This window comes from Hyla sarda, chromosome 1, assembly GCF_029499605.1.
Source record: "Hyla sarda isolate aHylSar1 chromosome 1, aHylSar1.hap1, whole genome shotgun sequence".
NCBI lineage: Eukaryota > Metazoa > Chordata > Amphibia > Anura > Hylidae > Hyla > Hyla sarda.
In genome coordinates, this window is record NC_079189.1 from 384,096,830 (window position 1) to 384,112,711 (window position 15,882).

At 41.7% G+C, this 15,882-nt stretch overlaps 1 long non-coding RNA gene across 2 annotated transcripts in view; it reads left to right on the forward strand.

The window, feature by feature from the left end:
- The window catches only part of LOC130276077 (uncharacterized), an 81,861-nt gene that overhangs the window by 5,077 nt on the left and 60,902 nt on the right, over positions 1-15,882 (forward strand). The window contains exon 3 of one of the 2 annotated variants that reach the window (XR_008845013.1): positions 3,643-4,032. The exons of the other annotated variant lie outside the window; for it this stretch is intronic. This is a non-coding gene — a long non-coding RNA (uncharacterized LOC130276077). Of the gene's footprint in view, positions 1-3,642; positions 4,033-15,882 lie in introns of those variants that run through there. 2 annotated transcript variants of the gene reach the window in all.

A 15,882-nucleotide genomic window follows, 5' to 3' on the forward strand; every position in this document is an offset into this window, starting at 1 on the left:
AGATATGCAGTGTTTCAGCATCAACATAGTTCTGTAGAAACAGTCATGATTTAAAGAATGACTCCGATGTTGGTCAGGCGGCAGGATACCTGTTTAAATCTCCTAGTCATTTTGTAGCCCAATACATGCCCACCGGAAAAATGATCAGGATATGGACTTGCCAGAAGTCCCATGCAAGTCTTTGGGACTTCCGGCAAATCTGTATCCTAATCGCTTAAGTCTCAGGCAAGTCTCGGAAGAATAAACAAAAGTCCCACTGGACAAACCACTTTCTCTTGCAACTTCACCATTATACTATATATTCGGCCATGGTCAGTTGTATACATTTGAAAGTAACTTCACAAACATTGTATACTGGAAAAGTGAGTCTTAAACTTCACTTCTGAGTATAAAAACATAAATGTTATTGACAAAAATACTTAAAGGGGTACTCCACTGGCCCGCGTTCGGAACATTTATTTCCGAATGCTGTGTGCGCTGCGGGGGTCAGCCATGCCCCCTCGTAACGTCACACCATGCCCCCTCAATGCAAGTCTATGGGAGGGGGCGTGGCAGCTGCCACGCCCCCTCCCATAGACTTGCATTGAGGGGGCGTGGCCGACCCCCACAACGCGAAAACAGCATTTGGAACATTTAGTTCCACGCTGGCCAGTAGAGTACCCCTTTAATTTAAAGGGGGTTTCCAAGCTTCTATCTAGCCCTCTTATTCATGAGAACGGTATTAACCATTTATGCAGTTAACAATTTCAGGTATCATTCACACATATTATAAAATGCAGACCAAACTACAAATACAAAATGAGAATTTACTGGTAATTTTGCAAATATTTAACTGTTGGAATATGTAGTAAATATATCATATCTATAAAATGTGATATTGTCAGTCAGGTCAGTTTTTTTCTTCTAGACTTTGGATGTAAATATGATTTAAATTCAAAATATGATAATAGAGAAGCTAAAATGTACAAAAATACAAACAATATATCTGGCCATCTAGTTGCACAGACAGGATCAGTATTTGGAGCCAGGTAAGGCATCAGATATACTGAGACATAGTTGTCAGGTTCAAGGTGAAATCTAGAAGGGTAATGTTGTTCAATGACCTTCAAACTTGCCGCTCTATATTGTTCCTTGTATACAGTGATTTCTGTTCATATAGCAGGATTATCAACAGCAGATTTTATAAAAGAAGCAAAAGTAGAATAAGAATTAAAAGGTTGCCTTACAATTAAGAATGATCCCAATCCCAAATCCCAAAGGCACTGTCTTTGGAAGGCTGGATGTTAAAGGGGTACTCCACTGAAAACATTTTTTAATCAACTGGTGCCAGAAAGTTAAACAGATTTGTAAGTTACTTCTATTAAACAATCTTAATCCTTCCAGTATTTATCAGCTGCTATATGCTCCGCAGGAAGTTCTTTCTTTTTGAATTTCCTATCTGTCTGGCCACTGTGCTCTCTGCTGACACCTCTGTCCATTTTTGGAACTGTCCAGAGCAGGATAGGTTTGCTATGAGGATTTGCTTCTACTCTGGACAGTTCCTAAAATGGACAGAGGTGTCAGCAGAGAGCACTGTGACAGAAAAGAACTTCCTCTGGAGCATAGAGCAGCTGATAAGTACTGGAAGCTTTGAGTTTTTAAATAGAAGTCATTTACAAATCTGCTTAACTTTCTGGCACCAGTTGATTTAAAAAATATAAAATGTTTTCAGCGGTGTAGAGTACCCCTTTAACAACCCTGCTGCAGTAGAGTCCAGTCTTTTTACAGTCTTAATAATCCATCTCCCATGTAAATATATAAGACTATGAATAGTGATATTCCATATATACCCCACACCCATATAGCGATGCATATATATATATAAATGTGATGTCCCTGGTTAATAGTTTGATGAGAATGTGTGCACACATCTGCTATGTCACAATGACCTCGGTCAGATGGGTCTGCACTTTAACATTTTATTTGTATAACCTTACAAGTTACTGTAGCACTGATGGGCACAGACAGGCAGAATACACACTATGGGGGAGATTTATAAAAACTGTGCAGAGGAAGAGTGGTGCAGTTGCTTCTTCATCTTAAAGGGGTACTCCGGTGCTTACACATCTTATCCCCTATCCAAAGGACTGTGCATGATGAATATAACCCTGTCACACCTTGGGCCCTACAAATAATACTGCCACACACTATGGGGGGTATTTATCAAAGGATTTATGTGTATTTTTTCACGTAACTTTGGCGCAATACTTTGGCGCTGTGTCTTTTTGTGCCAAACTTTGGCGCATCTTCTCCACTGTCATTTTTACAACTTTCTCAAAATCACACGGTCCTGTGTGTGATTTTAACTTTAGTCAGTAATTCATCCCCGCCAAGAAATTCTGCACATGGAAAACACACTTAGCAATGTCAGAAAATGTAAAGGCGTCAAAATACATTAAAAACATTTTTTTGTGAAAGCAGCGACGCCTCCAGGGCTGCTCAGTACTGTCCTCCGACATAGTTGTCTCTGAGGAACCTTCACCCTCTGTTGAGCCAGCATTGGACATGGCCACACAGGTTCAGGAAAGATAAGCACTAAAGCAGTGGTGTCCATCCTGCGGACCTCCAGATGTTGCAAAACTACAACTCCCAGCATGCCCGGACAGCCAACTGCTGTCTGGGCATGCTGGGAATTGTAGTTTTGCAACATCTGGAGGTCCGCAGGTTGAAGACCACTGCACTAAAGTAACAAAAAACACACAAAAAAAACAACCCAAGTTGAAAATAAAATCCATTTCACATGGTGGCTATAAACCCCACAAAAGAAAATAACTCATGTCGCTTACTGGTATACTGCAGGAGGGACTCCGAAATGGCCGCTCTACAGGGTAAAATACGCGTCCTCTGTGGCGGTAAGTTCTGTGTAAAAGGCGCTGGGAACAGCTGATTTCAACATTTGAGCCAAAATTACTAACAACTTGCACCAAATGATAAATTTGGGGCATGTCCACGAAAACCAAAGTGAAAGAAAGGGTAAAAAGAAACTGTCAACAGGTAAAATTGATAAATACCCCCCTATATGTTCTCAGTTTGGCTGACTCCCTCCCCAGCGCTATCCTTCTCTAGACCCGAACTCTGGAACTCTTTGGGTTGGAATGTAAGTAGGTTTTAGGTGGCCACATTGTAACTCCTCTCCAGGTCCTGCCTCCCTCAGTCCCTTTCATCCGCAGACCCCTAAGTCCTCCCCAGACCAATCTGGCCCCTTCTCCTTCAGACCTCTAAGTCCTCCAGACCCCTCTGTTCTCTTTTTCTCCAAACTTTACATCCCCTCTATACCATTTAGCCCCCAGATGCCTCTGTCCCTTTCTCCTCGAGACCCATAAGTTCCCCCACGATCCCTCAGTCCCTTCCTCCTCTAGACCCCTTAGTCCCCCCAGACTCTTTTGTACTCCTTCTCCAGACCCCTAAGTTGCCTCCAAACCCCTCTGTACCCTTCTTCTCCAGACCTTTAAGTCCTCCAGACCCCTCTGTCACCCCTGCCCCCTCTTTCCTCCTACATACTCTTCTGTCGTCATCGTCCCCCCCCCCCCCCCCCCAAGACCACTACATCCTCCTAGGTACTCCTTTGCCCTGCCTAACCTCTTTGTCTTTCTCCCCATGTAGAGGAGGCATGGTGCTCTGTGGATGTTGCAGGCTATATAGATCCTAGCTGCGAGTGAGGATTCACATGATTCTTATCCTCCTGCAAAGCACAGCACCCGGGGAAGGAACACATCTTTAATGTCAGGGGCAGGCCTGCACGTGCATGTCTATTAAAGTGGCCCTGCCCCAGCTTATTGTACAAGGACCTCCCTAGCACAACCAAAGAGGAGGACCTTGCAGGGGCAAAATGGCCAGGCCTGCAGATGTTTTGCTAAAAAAAAAATTTGAACTGTCATCAGGAGCAGGTGGATGGCCTCGCTGACAACCTGTTGTGTCCAATGGCTATTCTGACCTTAAAACATTAACTTATTAGGAGAGTGGCAATTATATCAAATATTTATTGACTTTGACATTGACCAATGTAACAAAATTCTTCAATATTAAATCAAAAAGATGAAAAACAGCATGTCTGGAACATACTAACAAGTCTACAAATTTTAGGCCCTGCCCCATGGATCTTAATTATGAGTACATGTCCTTGCTAAAAAAAAAACTAGAAACACCTACCCACAGGTGATGTAATTAGCAAGTTAACTCTTACAGTTTAGTAAAATGTATCCTCTATTCAAAAAATAGGGCATAAGTGTTGTGGGGAGGGGGAGTTCTGACCGCTGGGACCCACGTGATTCCCTTTGGATATGTGTGGCGAAGCCATAGGGTGCCAAGTGAGGTGCATGGGGCAGGTGTTATTAACCCTTTGTTTTCGTGACGCCAGGGCGTGGTTTTAACCCAGAATCACCCAAACGGTTGCACTGCTAGTCCTAGGTTAGGCAGGGCAAATAATAGTTTAAGGCCTGGTCAGGCCAGGTCAGTAAAGGTAGCTTTACTGAGGTAGACAAATGGTACAGTCTTTACAGCCAAGCCAGGATCCCAGAGAGGTGACCAGTAAACACAAGGGACCTTGCAACTTGAAGTGACTTTGACAGACTTTAGCACAGCCACGCTGACTATAATAGACTTGACTTGACTGAAGGTAGTGACAGCAGACAGAGAAGACTTGACTTACTGACTTGTGGCTGTAATTGAGGCTTGAGGCCTCCAGATGTGCTGGACACTGGCTCTGAGACGTCTGGACTGGACTTGACCTCAGCAGAAAGTGTGGTGCAAGAAAATGATTGTAGTACCTCCCCCTCTTATAAAGGGGGCTGTGCAAGGAGCCCATAGGCTAGCTGCGGATCATCTGGTCACCTGGTGCTCTCTGGGTAACCAAACATGTGACCTTAACATGTGACAACCATTATCATGTGACTATTAACCATGTGACCATATCAAAGGTCCTTAACATTCAATGTACAACTAATTACATTTATGGGGGAACACTGCAGGTGAGCCCTGATGACGTACAGGGACTCAAGCTGATAGGAATGTGGAATCATATCCTGTACTGGGACATCACATAGGGCATAAATTTTACTAAGCTTGAGTACACCTTTTAGGGGAACGTCTTACAGCCCACATGTAAAAATATAGCCAGTGATATGAACAACAATGTTATACCAAAACATCACCTACATATTATCTCATTCAATGCATTCTATATTACCATGGCAGACAACTATATACATCTAGCTAGCATTGTTAAATTAATGATGAATTTTGGTTGCATCCCTCAATGTCAACCGACATCATTCCCCTTCCCCCTTTCTCCTCCTAATTATGGTAACTTTCATCCTAAATCATTTTTTTTTTTTTTTACCAAACTAATGGAAAAGAAACACAAAGAGACTTCTCATGCTAGTAACATCTTATCGTGTACTGCCTAATGTATGACAAGTGACTATGCTGAAATATAGTAATATACTGTATATAAACACACAACATCAAATAGAAAAAGCACACTCACACAATAGAGCAAAGTTCAAGGAAAACATTTACAACACATTCCTCTATTAAAGAATATGTATTGATTGCTTCAGGACTGGTGTTTTGTCATTTCCGTTTGTTGCAGACCCTGGTATTTAGCTGCCAAAAATGTAGCCAAGAAAAGTTATAACATTTAATAAAATATAATAATATAATAAGAGCGAATATCAACATAGTTTTAATAGAATGACGCTTGGCCTCTTGAATATTTCATTATTTTGCTTTGCAAAACAGGTATTCAGGAGCATTATCTGTGGCTCCCTCCACTTTCTGTCAAGAAGTACAGTGGTCCCTCAAGTTACAATATTAATTGGTTCCAGGACGGCCATTGTATGTTGAAACCATTGTATGTTGAGACCAGAACTCTATGGAAACCAGGTAATTGGTTCTGAAGCCACCAAAATGTCATCCAAAAATAGGAAAAAGTGAGGATTAAAGAAAAATAAGTAGATAACAAATATAGATAAAGCAAGTCCTTACATATAAAAGTAAGAAAGATCTGCTGGGAACTGTAATCACTGTCTATGTCAGTGTTTCCCAACCAGGGTGCCTCCAGCTATTGCAAAACTACAACTCCCAGCATGCCCGGACAGCCAACGGCTGTCCGGGCATGCTGGGAGTTGTAGTTTTGCAACAGCTGGAGACACCCTGATTGGGCAACAATGGTTTATGTAGAGGACAGGAGCTTCTTCAAGGTCCTATACAGTACACACAGTGTCCCAAATGGAGCCGCCCTTACTTGGTGTCCAAAGGAGTAACAAACCCTGGCACAGGTAAGGAGTAGTACAGAACTTGTAGTTCCTCCCTGTACTGTAGGGGACGCTACCAGACAGCCAGTCTGTGAATGAATTTCAGAAATACAGGGGTTTTACCAGTAAAATGCCCATTCTGATTGGTCGGTTCTTCCAGCCATTGACACATTTCACAGATCTGGACTGTCTGTACATTGTATGTTGAATCTGGTTTCAACTTACGATGGTCCAGAAAAGACCATTGTATGTTGAAACTATTGTATGTTGAGGCCATTGTAAGTTGAGGGATCACTGTACTTGCATTGGTATGCCTGTAGTGCTTGGGTGGATAAAGATAGGGAAAGAGAAAAACAGCCTTGTGTGGTAAAAATCCTGGAGGGGGTATTTTTAATGCACTCACAGGAACAATTTTTTTGGGAGAAAAGCATGTCAATCACCACAGTAACTGCGTCCAACTGGTTTTCTCAGGTGAGTCCTGGCTTCATTAGGGATCATGGGGCTGTTATTCTGCAAAAAATGTACCCCCTTCTCCATACATATGCAAATGTTATCCCATCAACCATCATTTTTGCATTGCAGACTGTAGTAATGGAGTGCGGATGCAATGTGTGCAATCGAAAGATTGAATATAATAATTCCCTATGGGGACAAACAATTTGTGCACAAATGTGTAAATGTTGACAAATGTGAATAAGCCTCTTCCCTAAAAAAAAGTTTGAATCACTTTTTTTCTAATTTTTCAAATAAAATTTTGTAAACAAAAATAAACATAAACATATGTGGTATAACCAAGTGCATAAATGTCCGAACTATTAAAATACAATGTTAATGAAACCGCATGTGAATGACGTATACGTAAAAAAAAATATACCAAAATCCAGAATTGCTGATTCTTAGTCACTTCATTTATCAAAAAATAAAAAAAAGTAAAAAAATAAAAAAAAGATACCGATAAAAACTTATAGATAACGGTGCAAAAAATGAGCCCTCACACAGCCCTGTATACAGAAAAATAAAAGTGTTATACGGGTAAGAAAAGAACAATTTTAAGCATACAAAATATTTTAACAAAAAGTTCAAATTTTTTTAAATTTGTAAATTAAAACAAAACCCATACAAATTGGATAATGTTGTAATCATATGGACCTACAGAAAAAAGATAATGGGCCTGATTTACTAAGAGTGTAGTGGAGTTTTTTTTTTGTGTTTTTTTCCCCCCAACAGATATTTTTCCACGGCATTTACTAATGTTTCCCTACATTTAGAATTTTTCCCTACGTTTTACGTTTTGAAAAATGTCCTCATCTGGCCCCTATAACTTTTTTTTTTTTCGTATAAGGGGTGGTATGAGTTTTGCGCCGTGATCTGAATTTTTTAATCGGTACCATTTTTGTTTTGATCAGTCTTTTTGATCACTTTTTATTCATTTTTTTATGGTATAAAAAGTGACCAAAAATACGCTATTTTGGACTTTGGATTTTTTTTTAAGTTTATGCCATTGACCATGCAGTTTAATTACAGACATATTTTTATAGTTCGGACATTTACGCATGCGGCGATACTACATATGTTTATTTTTATTTACACAGGTTTTTTTAAATAGGAAAAGGGGGGTGGTTCAAACTTTTATTAGGGAAGGGGTTAAATCACATTTATTAACACTTTATTTTCAATGTTTTCAACACTTTTTTTTGCAATGTTATAGCCCCATAGGACACACACTGACAACTGCCATGCAATAGCATGGCATTGATCAGTGTTATCGTCGCTCGACTGCTCCTGGCTGGACCTCGGGCACGGATCAGCCATTCGGCAATCGGACAGCGAGGAGGCAGGTAGGGATCCTCCTTGCGTCCTGCAAGCTGTTCGGGACGCCACAATTTCACCGCAGCTGTCCCAAACAGCACCACTGAGCTAACTGGCAATGTTTACTTTCATTTTAGACGCGGCGATCAAGTTTGATCGCCGCATCTAAAGGTTTAATGTCGGGGATCAGCCCGATCAGCGATGTCTGGCATTAGCCGTGGGTCCTGGTTACCTATAGCAACCAGGACCCAACAGGTATGATGCTCGCTCACCTGCTGAGTGTGCATCATACTTCGGGAGCCACAGATAGACATTAATGAACATCCATTTGCAGCAAGGGGTTAAATCAACTGGTGCCGGAAAGTTAAACAGATTTGTAAATTACTTCAATTAAAAACCTTAATCCTTCCAGTATTTATCAGAAGTTCTTTTCTTTTTTAATTTCTTTTCTGTCTGACCACAGTGCTCTCTGCTGACACCCCTGTCCATGTCAGGAACTGTCCAGAGCAGGATAGGTTTTCTATGGGGATTTGCTCCTACTCTGAACAGTCCCTAAAATAAATAGAGGTGTCAGCAGAGAGCACTGTGGGTCAGACAGAAAGGATATTCAAAAAGAAAAGAAATTCCTTTGTAGTATACAGCAGCTAATAAGTACTGGAACTATTAAGATTTTTTAATAGAAGCAATTTACAAATCTGTTTAACTTTCTGCCACCATTTGATTTAAAAAAATAAATGTTTTCCAGTAGAGTACCCCTTTAGCCCCTTTCCGACCCATGACATACATGTATGTCATGACCGGGAAGGTTTTCCCGACCTATGACGTACATGTACATCATGCAGAAACTGGCTGCTACTCGCGGCATCCCGCTGCGACTGGTAAGATGGTGCCAGCCATCTTGCCTCGGGACCTAGGGGGGTTTCGTCCCCCCCCCCCTCAGCGATCGCTCCTATCAGCTAGTCAAATCTGACTAGCTGATGGCAGCATTTCGCACAGAAAAATGCTGAGCAGCGCAGTGTGTGTGTCCCGATCACGAGGATCGGGACACACACACACTGCTCTGCTAGGAGACCCCAGTGTCCCTTACCTGTCCCCCCCCTTCCCCCTGTGTCCCTTACCTGTCCCGAGCTGCCGATGCCGTGCCCACCGACATGCTTTAGTTTCACTTTCACCTTTTTTTTTTGTAAAGGAGCTGTTTTGTGGTACAACAGCTCCCCCTAGTGTCCTAAACCTGTTACTGCATGTTTTGTGCACTAGACACTAGGGTGGAGCTGTTGTACAGAAGTAAAAAAAAAATTAATAAATAAATATATATATATGTATATTATATGTATATTAAATATATATATATATATATATATATATATATACACACACGCATATATATACATATATATATATACACATGTATGTATGTGTATATATATATATATATATATATATATTCAAAATGTTATTGTTCCTCCAAAAAATGTGATTTTAAACTTTTGTTGAAAATTAGAAAAAATGCTCATAATAATATAAGCCTTCTAATGTCGTAAAAAAGTTAAAGAAATTTAACAAATTATGCCAACATAAAGTAGACATGTTGTGGATGTGAATTAATAACTACATTTATTTGCCATGACTATTTCTCTAACAAGTAGAGAATTTCAAACATAGAAAAATGAATTTTTTTTTCACTTTTTCACAATAATTTAGAGTTTTTCACAAAAATCGCTTCAGGTATCAACAAAAATGTATCGCTAATATAAAGTACAATATATGTCTCAAAAAAATAATCTCAGAATCACTTTGCCAGGTAAAAGCAGTTCAAAGTTATTACCACTTAAAGAGACACATGTCAGATTTGAAAAAACGGACTGGGTCATGAAGGCCAAAACTAGCTGGGTCATGAAGGGGTTAAGTAGCAAATGGGCATGTGGCTGCTGAGGCAGTCATGGCTCCCCAGGCTGTAATCACGCCTATTCAGGCTCTAATAACACCTATCTAGGTATGATTGAGCAGCTCAGTCAGGTTGTGATGTCATCATAGATGACATCACAACCTGACTGAGCTGCTCAATCATACCTAGATAGGTGTAATTAGAGCCTGAATAGGCGTGATTACAGCCTATTCAGCGATCAGCGATCGCTCCTATCAGCTAGTCAAATCTGACTAGCTGATGGCAGCATTTCGCACAGAAAAATGCTGAGCAGCGCAGTGTGTGTGTCCCGATCACGAGGATCGGGACACACACACACTGCTCTGCTAGGAGACCCCAGTGTCCCTTACCTGTCCCCCCCCTTCCCCCTGTGTCCCTTACCTGTCCCGAGCTGCCGATGCCGTGCCCACCGACATGCTTTAGTTTCACTTTCACCTTTTTTTTTTGTAAAGGAGCTGTTTTGTGGTACAACAGCTCCCCCTAGTGTCCTAAACCTGTTACTGCATGTTTTGTGCACTAGACACTAGGGTGGAGCTGTTGTACAGAAGTAAAAAAAAAATTAATAAATAAATATATATATATGTATATTATATGTATATTAAATATATATATATATATATATATATATATATATATATACACACACGCATATATATACATATATATATATACACATGTATGTATGTGTATATATATATATATATATATATATATATTCAAAATGTTATTGTTCCTCCAAAAAATGTGATTTTAAACTTTTGTTGAAAATTAGAAAAAATGCTCATAATAATATAAGCCTTCTAATGTCGTAAAAAAGTTAAAGAAATTTAACAAATTATGCCAACATAAAGTAGACATGTTGTGGATGTGAATTAATAACTACATTTATTTGCCATGACTATTTCTCTAACAAGTAGAGAATTTCAAACATAGAAAAATGAATTTTTTTTTCACTTTTTCACAATAATTTAGAGTTTTTCACAAAAATCGCTTCAGGTATCAACAAAAATGTATCGCTAATATAAAGTACAATATATGTCTCAAAAAAATAATCTCAGAATCACTTTGCCAGGTAAAAGCAGTTCAAAGTTATTACCACTTAAAGAGACACATGTCAGATTTGAAAAAACGGACTGGGTCATGAAGGCCAAAACTAGCTGGGTCATGAAGGGGTTAAGTAGCAAATGGGCATGTGGCTGCTGAGGCAGTCATGGCTCCCCAGGCTGTAATCACGCCTATTCAGGCTCTAATAACACCTATCTAGGTATGATTGAGCAGCTCAGTCAGGTTGTGATGTCATCATAGATGACATCACAACCTGACTGAGCTGCTCAATCATACCTAGATAGGTGTAATTAGAGCCTGAATAGGCGTGATTACAGCCGGGGGAGCCATGACTACTTTAGCATGCCGAATGCCTAGTGACTACTTACCGTATATACTCGAGTATAAGCCGACCCGAGTATAAGCCGAGACCCCTAATTTCAACCCAAAATCCCAGGAAAAGTTATTGACTCGAGTATAAGCCTAGGGTGGGAAATACCTCATCCCCCCCTGTCATCATCCAGACCCGTCATTAACATCCTCATCATCATCATCCCCTTGTCATCATCCCACACATCCCCCCTTCATCATCCCCTTATCATCCCACACATCCCCCCTTCATCATCCCCTTGTCATCATCCCACACATCCCCCCTTCATCATCCCCTTATCATCCCGCACATCCCCCCTTCATCATCCCCTTATCATCCCACACATCCCCCCTTCATCATCCCCTTATCATCCCACACATCCCCCCTTCATCATCCCCTTATCATCCCACACATCCCCCCTTCATCATCCCCTTGTAATCATCCCACACCCCCCCCTTCATCATTCCCACCCCCCTTCATCATCCCGACACCCCCCCCTTCATCATCCTCTTCTCATCATTCGCCCTCAGTGGTCTTCAACCTGCGGACCTCCAGAGGTTTCAAAACTACAACTCCCAGCAAGCCCGGGCAGCCATCGGCTGTCCGGGCTTGCTGGGAGTTGTAGTTTTGAAACCTCCGGAGGTCCGCAGGTTGAAGACCACTGCGGCCTTCAACATCATCCAGCCCCCTCTCACCCCCTTTAGTTCTGAGTACTCACCTCCGCTCGGCGCTGGTCCGGTCCTGCAGGGCTGTCCGGAGAGGAGGTGGTCCGGAGAGGAGGTGGTCCGGTGAGGAGGTGGTCCGGGCTGCTATCTTCACCGGGGGCGCCTCTTCTCCGCGCTTCCGGCCCGGAATAGAGGCGTTGCCTTGACAATGACGCAGAATTACGTTGGCAATGAACGCACCTCTGCGTCGTTGTCACGGCAACGTGACTATTCTGAGGCCGGGCCCGAAGCGCTTAGAAGAGGCCTCCCCGGTGAAGATAGCAGCCCGGAACACTATCCCACCGGACCACCTCCTCACCGGACAGTCCTGCAGGACCGGACCAGCGCCGAGCGGAGGTGAGTACTCAGAACTAAAGGGGGTGAGAGGGGGCTGGATGATGTTGAAGGCCGCAGTGGTCTTCAACCTGCGGACCTCCGGAGGTTTCAAAACTACAACTCCCAGCAAGCCCGGACAGCCGATGGCTGCCCGGGCTTGCTGGGAGTTGTAGTTTTGAAACCTCTGGAGGTCCGCAGGTTGAAGACCACTGCGGGTGGGGGAGTTCACTCGAGTATAAGCCGAGGGGGGTGTTTTCAGCACGAAAAATCGTGCTGAAAAACTCGGCTTATACTCGAGTATATACGGTAAGCCTTATTTACATACTGTGTGTAACATTTATAAACGTTGTTTTCTCCACATTTATAGTGGTGCCAACAGACATACAGGCATGGTAGGACACCTGATGCCACTTGTTCTATAGGGTAAAGCTTAGTGGCAGGTTCCCATTAAGCTGGCATGTGTACATGAGGAGTAGCAACATTTCCGGCCATTATATAGCTTGTATTGGTATTTTTTCACAATATATCTGCTCTGCAGTTTTCATCTCTTATTCTGTCCCTCGGCTAGTGGGTTAAGACTATCTGTTATGATGTATTCTATACACTGCACACACAGAAAAGAAGGTCCTGGACCGATTTATTTCAAGAAGGCTATTTTCCAAAGTGAATGATGTTCAGAAGGGATGTGGGGGGGGGGGGTGTTAATATGCATTTTCTCTAAAGAGATATATTGTAAAGTCTCTTATACTATTGATTTATGCAAAGGTTGTTGAAACAACAGTTACCATCGAAAGAATCTGCTGGCAACATCTTTGAACCAGATGCTACCACCTTCAGAGTCCATGGGGGGGGGGGGGGGGGTATGTATCAATAATGGTGTTGCAATGTGTGATTTTATGTATGTTTATTTGCATCAAATAGAGCGTAGTTGTGCCAAAATAATTAATTGTCGCACGCAAGTTTGTAATTTTGATGCAAATGCAGCCCTACAAAAGGCACAGACTCCTGCCCCAGAATTCTTGTTTACAGAGGTAAAGCTCGCACAGCCAGGGCCCTTTTGCTGTTTTTAATTTGTGCATTAGGGGGGATATTCATCCAGACCTCTGCCTTGGATAAGTGTTACATTTTCCCCTAGCAACCAATCAGGTTGCTTCTTTTATTGTTCAGGGTTCTTTTTCCACTTTTTGGTTGGGCACTGTTCAAATGTTCTACATTCTATTGTTGTAGCTATTTTCTCTGTCATTTTATTTTTGGTGTGGATTTGCGCCTTAAAGGGGTTATCCACCATAAGGTGATTTTAGTATGTACCTGGCAGACAGTAATGGACATGCTTAGAAAGGATCTGTGCTTGTCTTGGGTATAAATGGCTATGTTGTGAGATGACCATAACACTGTGGCTAGCTTTTTGTGAACTTGTATTTCCTGTTTGATTTTTCTTTTTTGACTACAAATCCCACAATTCTATTTTCCTCCCTCCCACACATCAGCCACCCCACCCATTGAAACATAAATGAGCTGCATCCATTCAAAAGACCTGTGGTTTTCAATCAGGGTGCCTCCAGCTGTTGCATTAGTTGCAGATTGAGTCCCTCCACCCATTGAAGCAGACAGGCTCCCTGTCATCAGCTGACTGAGTCAGGTCTCGGGCGCATTGCAAGATGGGAAAAATCCGAGACAAAAGTCATTTTGTATGCTGGTAAAAATAAATTCTGATGTGAAAATCACAGAAGAATTGTGAGAAAACCGTCACACACAGGTACAGACACTATATTCTGAACTACACTAACTTTACAGCCCCTGTAGCATAGTCAAATAAAAAAAAAATCCCGGAATACCCCTTTAATGCAGGTATTTGCACCAAAATCTGTGCCAAATTGAAAAGTTGCAATTAATGAATTCCAAACCAATGCATGATTTTAACTGAAATCATGACTAATGTCGCTGAATGAAATCATGACTAATGTCGCTGAATGAAATCATGACTAATGACTGTTTGTCGCAAAAAGTAACAAATAAAGAAAATAGCTACAAAAAAAAAAAAAAACTATGTAAAAGCCTTCATACATACCCCTCCAAGTCATGACGGTCCAGAGCTGTTTGGCTGCACAAGGGGGACCTACCCAATACTAGATTTTAATGTTAAGGCTGGTGTATATTAGGTTACATACGCGTTATTGTAAATAATTTTGAATAGCTTTTTAATGCATTTAGGCCACTGTATAGATGTCACTGTTGTCCTGGTCCATGTGTTGCTGTTCTGAAATAAAGTACACTTGCATTCGAGCTACTGCGCTGGACAATTCCTTCTTTGATACATAACCTGAATAGAATGCAATGCTTAGAATATAATGACAGTATACTGGGCCTGAAGCAAAGATTGCTCTGCAAATATGAAGGTCTGAATATCTCATTGGTGATCATATGTGATGTGTGTGTAATGTGTTGGAGAGCCACACCCAAAGATTACTAGCTAATTGGTAAATATATGTGTGATGGACATCTTGATATTTTATTGAGTACATGAAATGACACTTTAGAGGAAGCCTGTCCGGCGTCAGTTGCCATTTCCCTCCGGCGCTGCAAAAGCTACGTGGGAGGGAAAATGAAACCGAAACCAATCCTATGCATTTGAATGGGACCGTTCACAATCATGTGGCGTCTCAATTTAGACGGCAGATGATTTGACTCGCTGGAACGTCGCAGACAGGGTAACATATCTTGCTTCCTGTCAGACGGCTTCAGATGTCGGACCCCATGTTTCTCTATGGAGTGCCGGAGGAATCGCCGGACAGAGCTGAAAGTACATTGCAAGCATCGGCTTTTGCCTCCAGTACTCCATTATGGCCGTGAGTGAGTGGTATTTTGGGTACAGTTCTCCCAACTTCCTCAATAAAGCTGTGAATAAAAGGTAGGCCTAATCCTGGTGGGCTAGTGGTACTTGCAAAAAATCTGCATTGCCAAACCAGGGTGCCTCCAGCACTAGAACTCCCAGCAGCCCGCTGGGATTTGCAGGGAGTTGCAGTTTTGCAACAGCAGGAGGCACCCTGGTTGTGAGACCATGTAGTATTCATTGTACCAGTCTAGAGCCAAGATTTTCTTCATTTTGGCAAGTAATGTTCTTCACCACTACGCAATTTCCTACCTACTGACACACATAAGGGTTTGTTGTTGCGCCACCAATTATACTGTATGACATCCCCCATTTTACCACCAAATCTACGATGATAAGCTGTGCTTTAAAAAATAAATAGTTTAAAATGAATTTAAAATAAATTTTTGGGGCAGCTTTAGCTTCCATGCAGTGCATTAAATGACAAAATCTTTATTCTGTAGGTCCATACGATTACAACAATTCTTTCTCTTTTTGTCTGGTATGAAGTGACCCAAAATACGCAATTAATC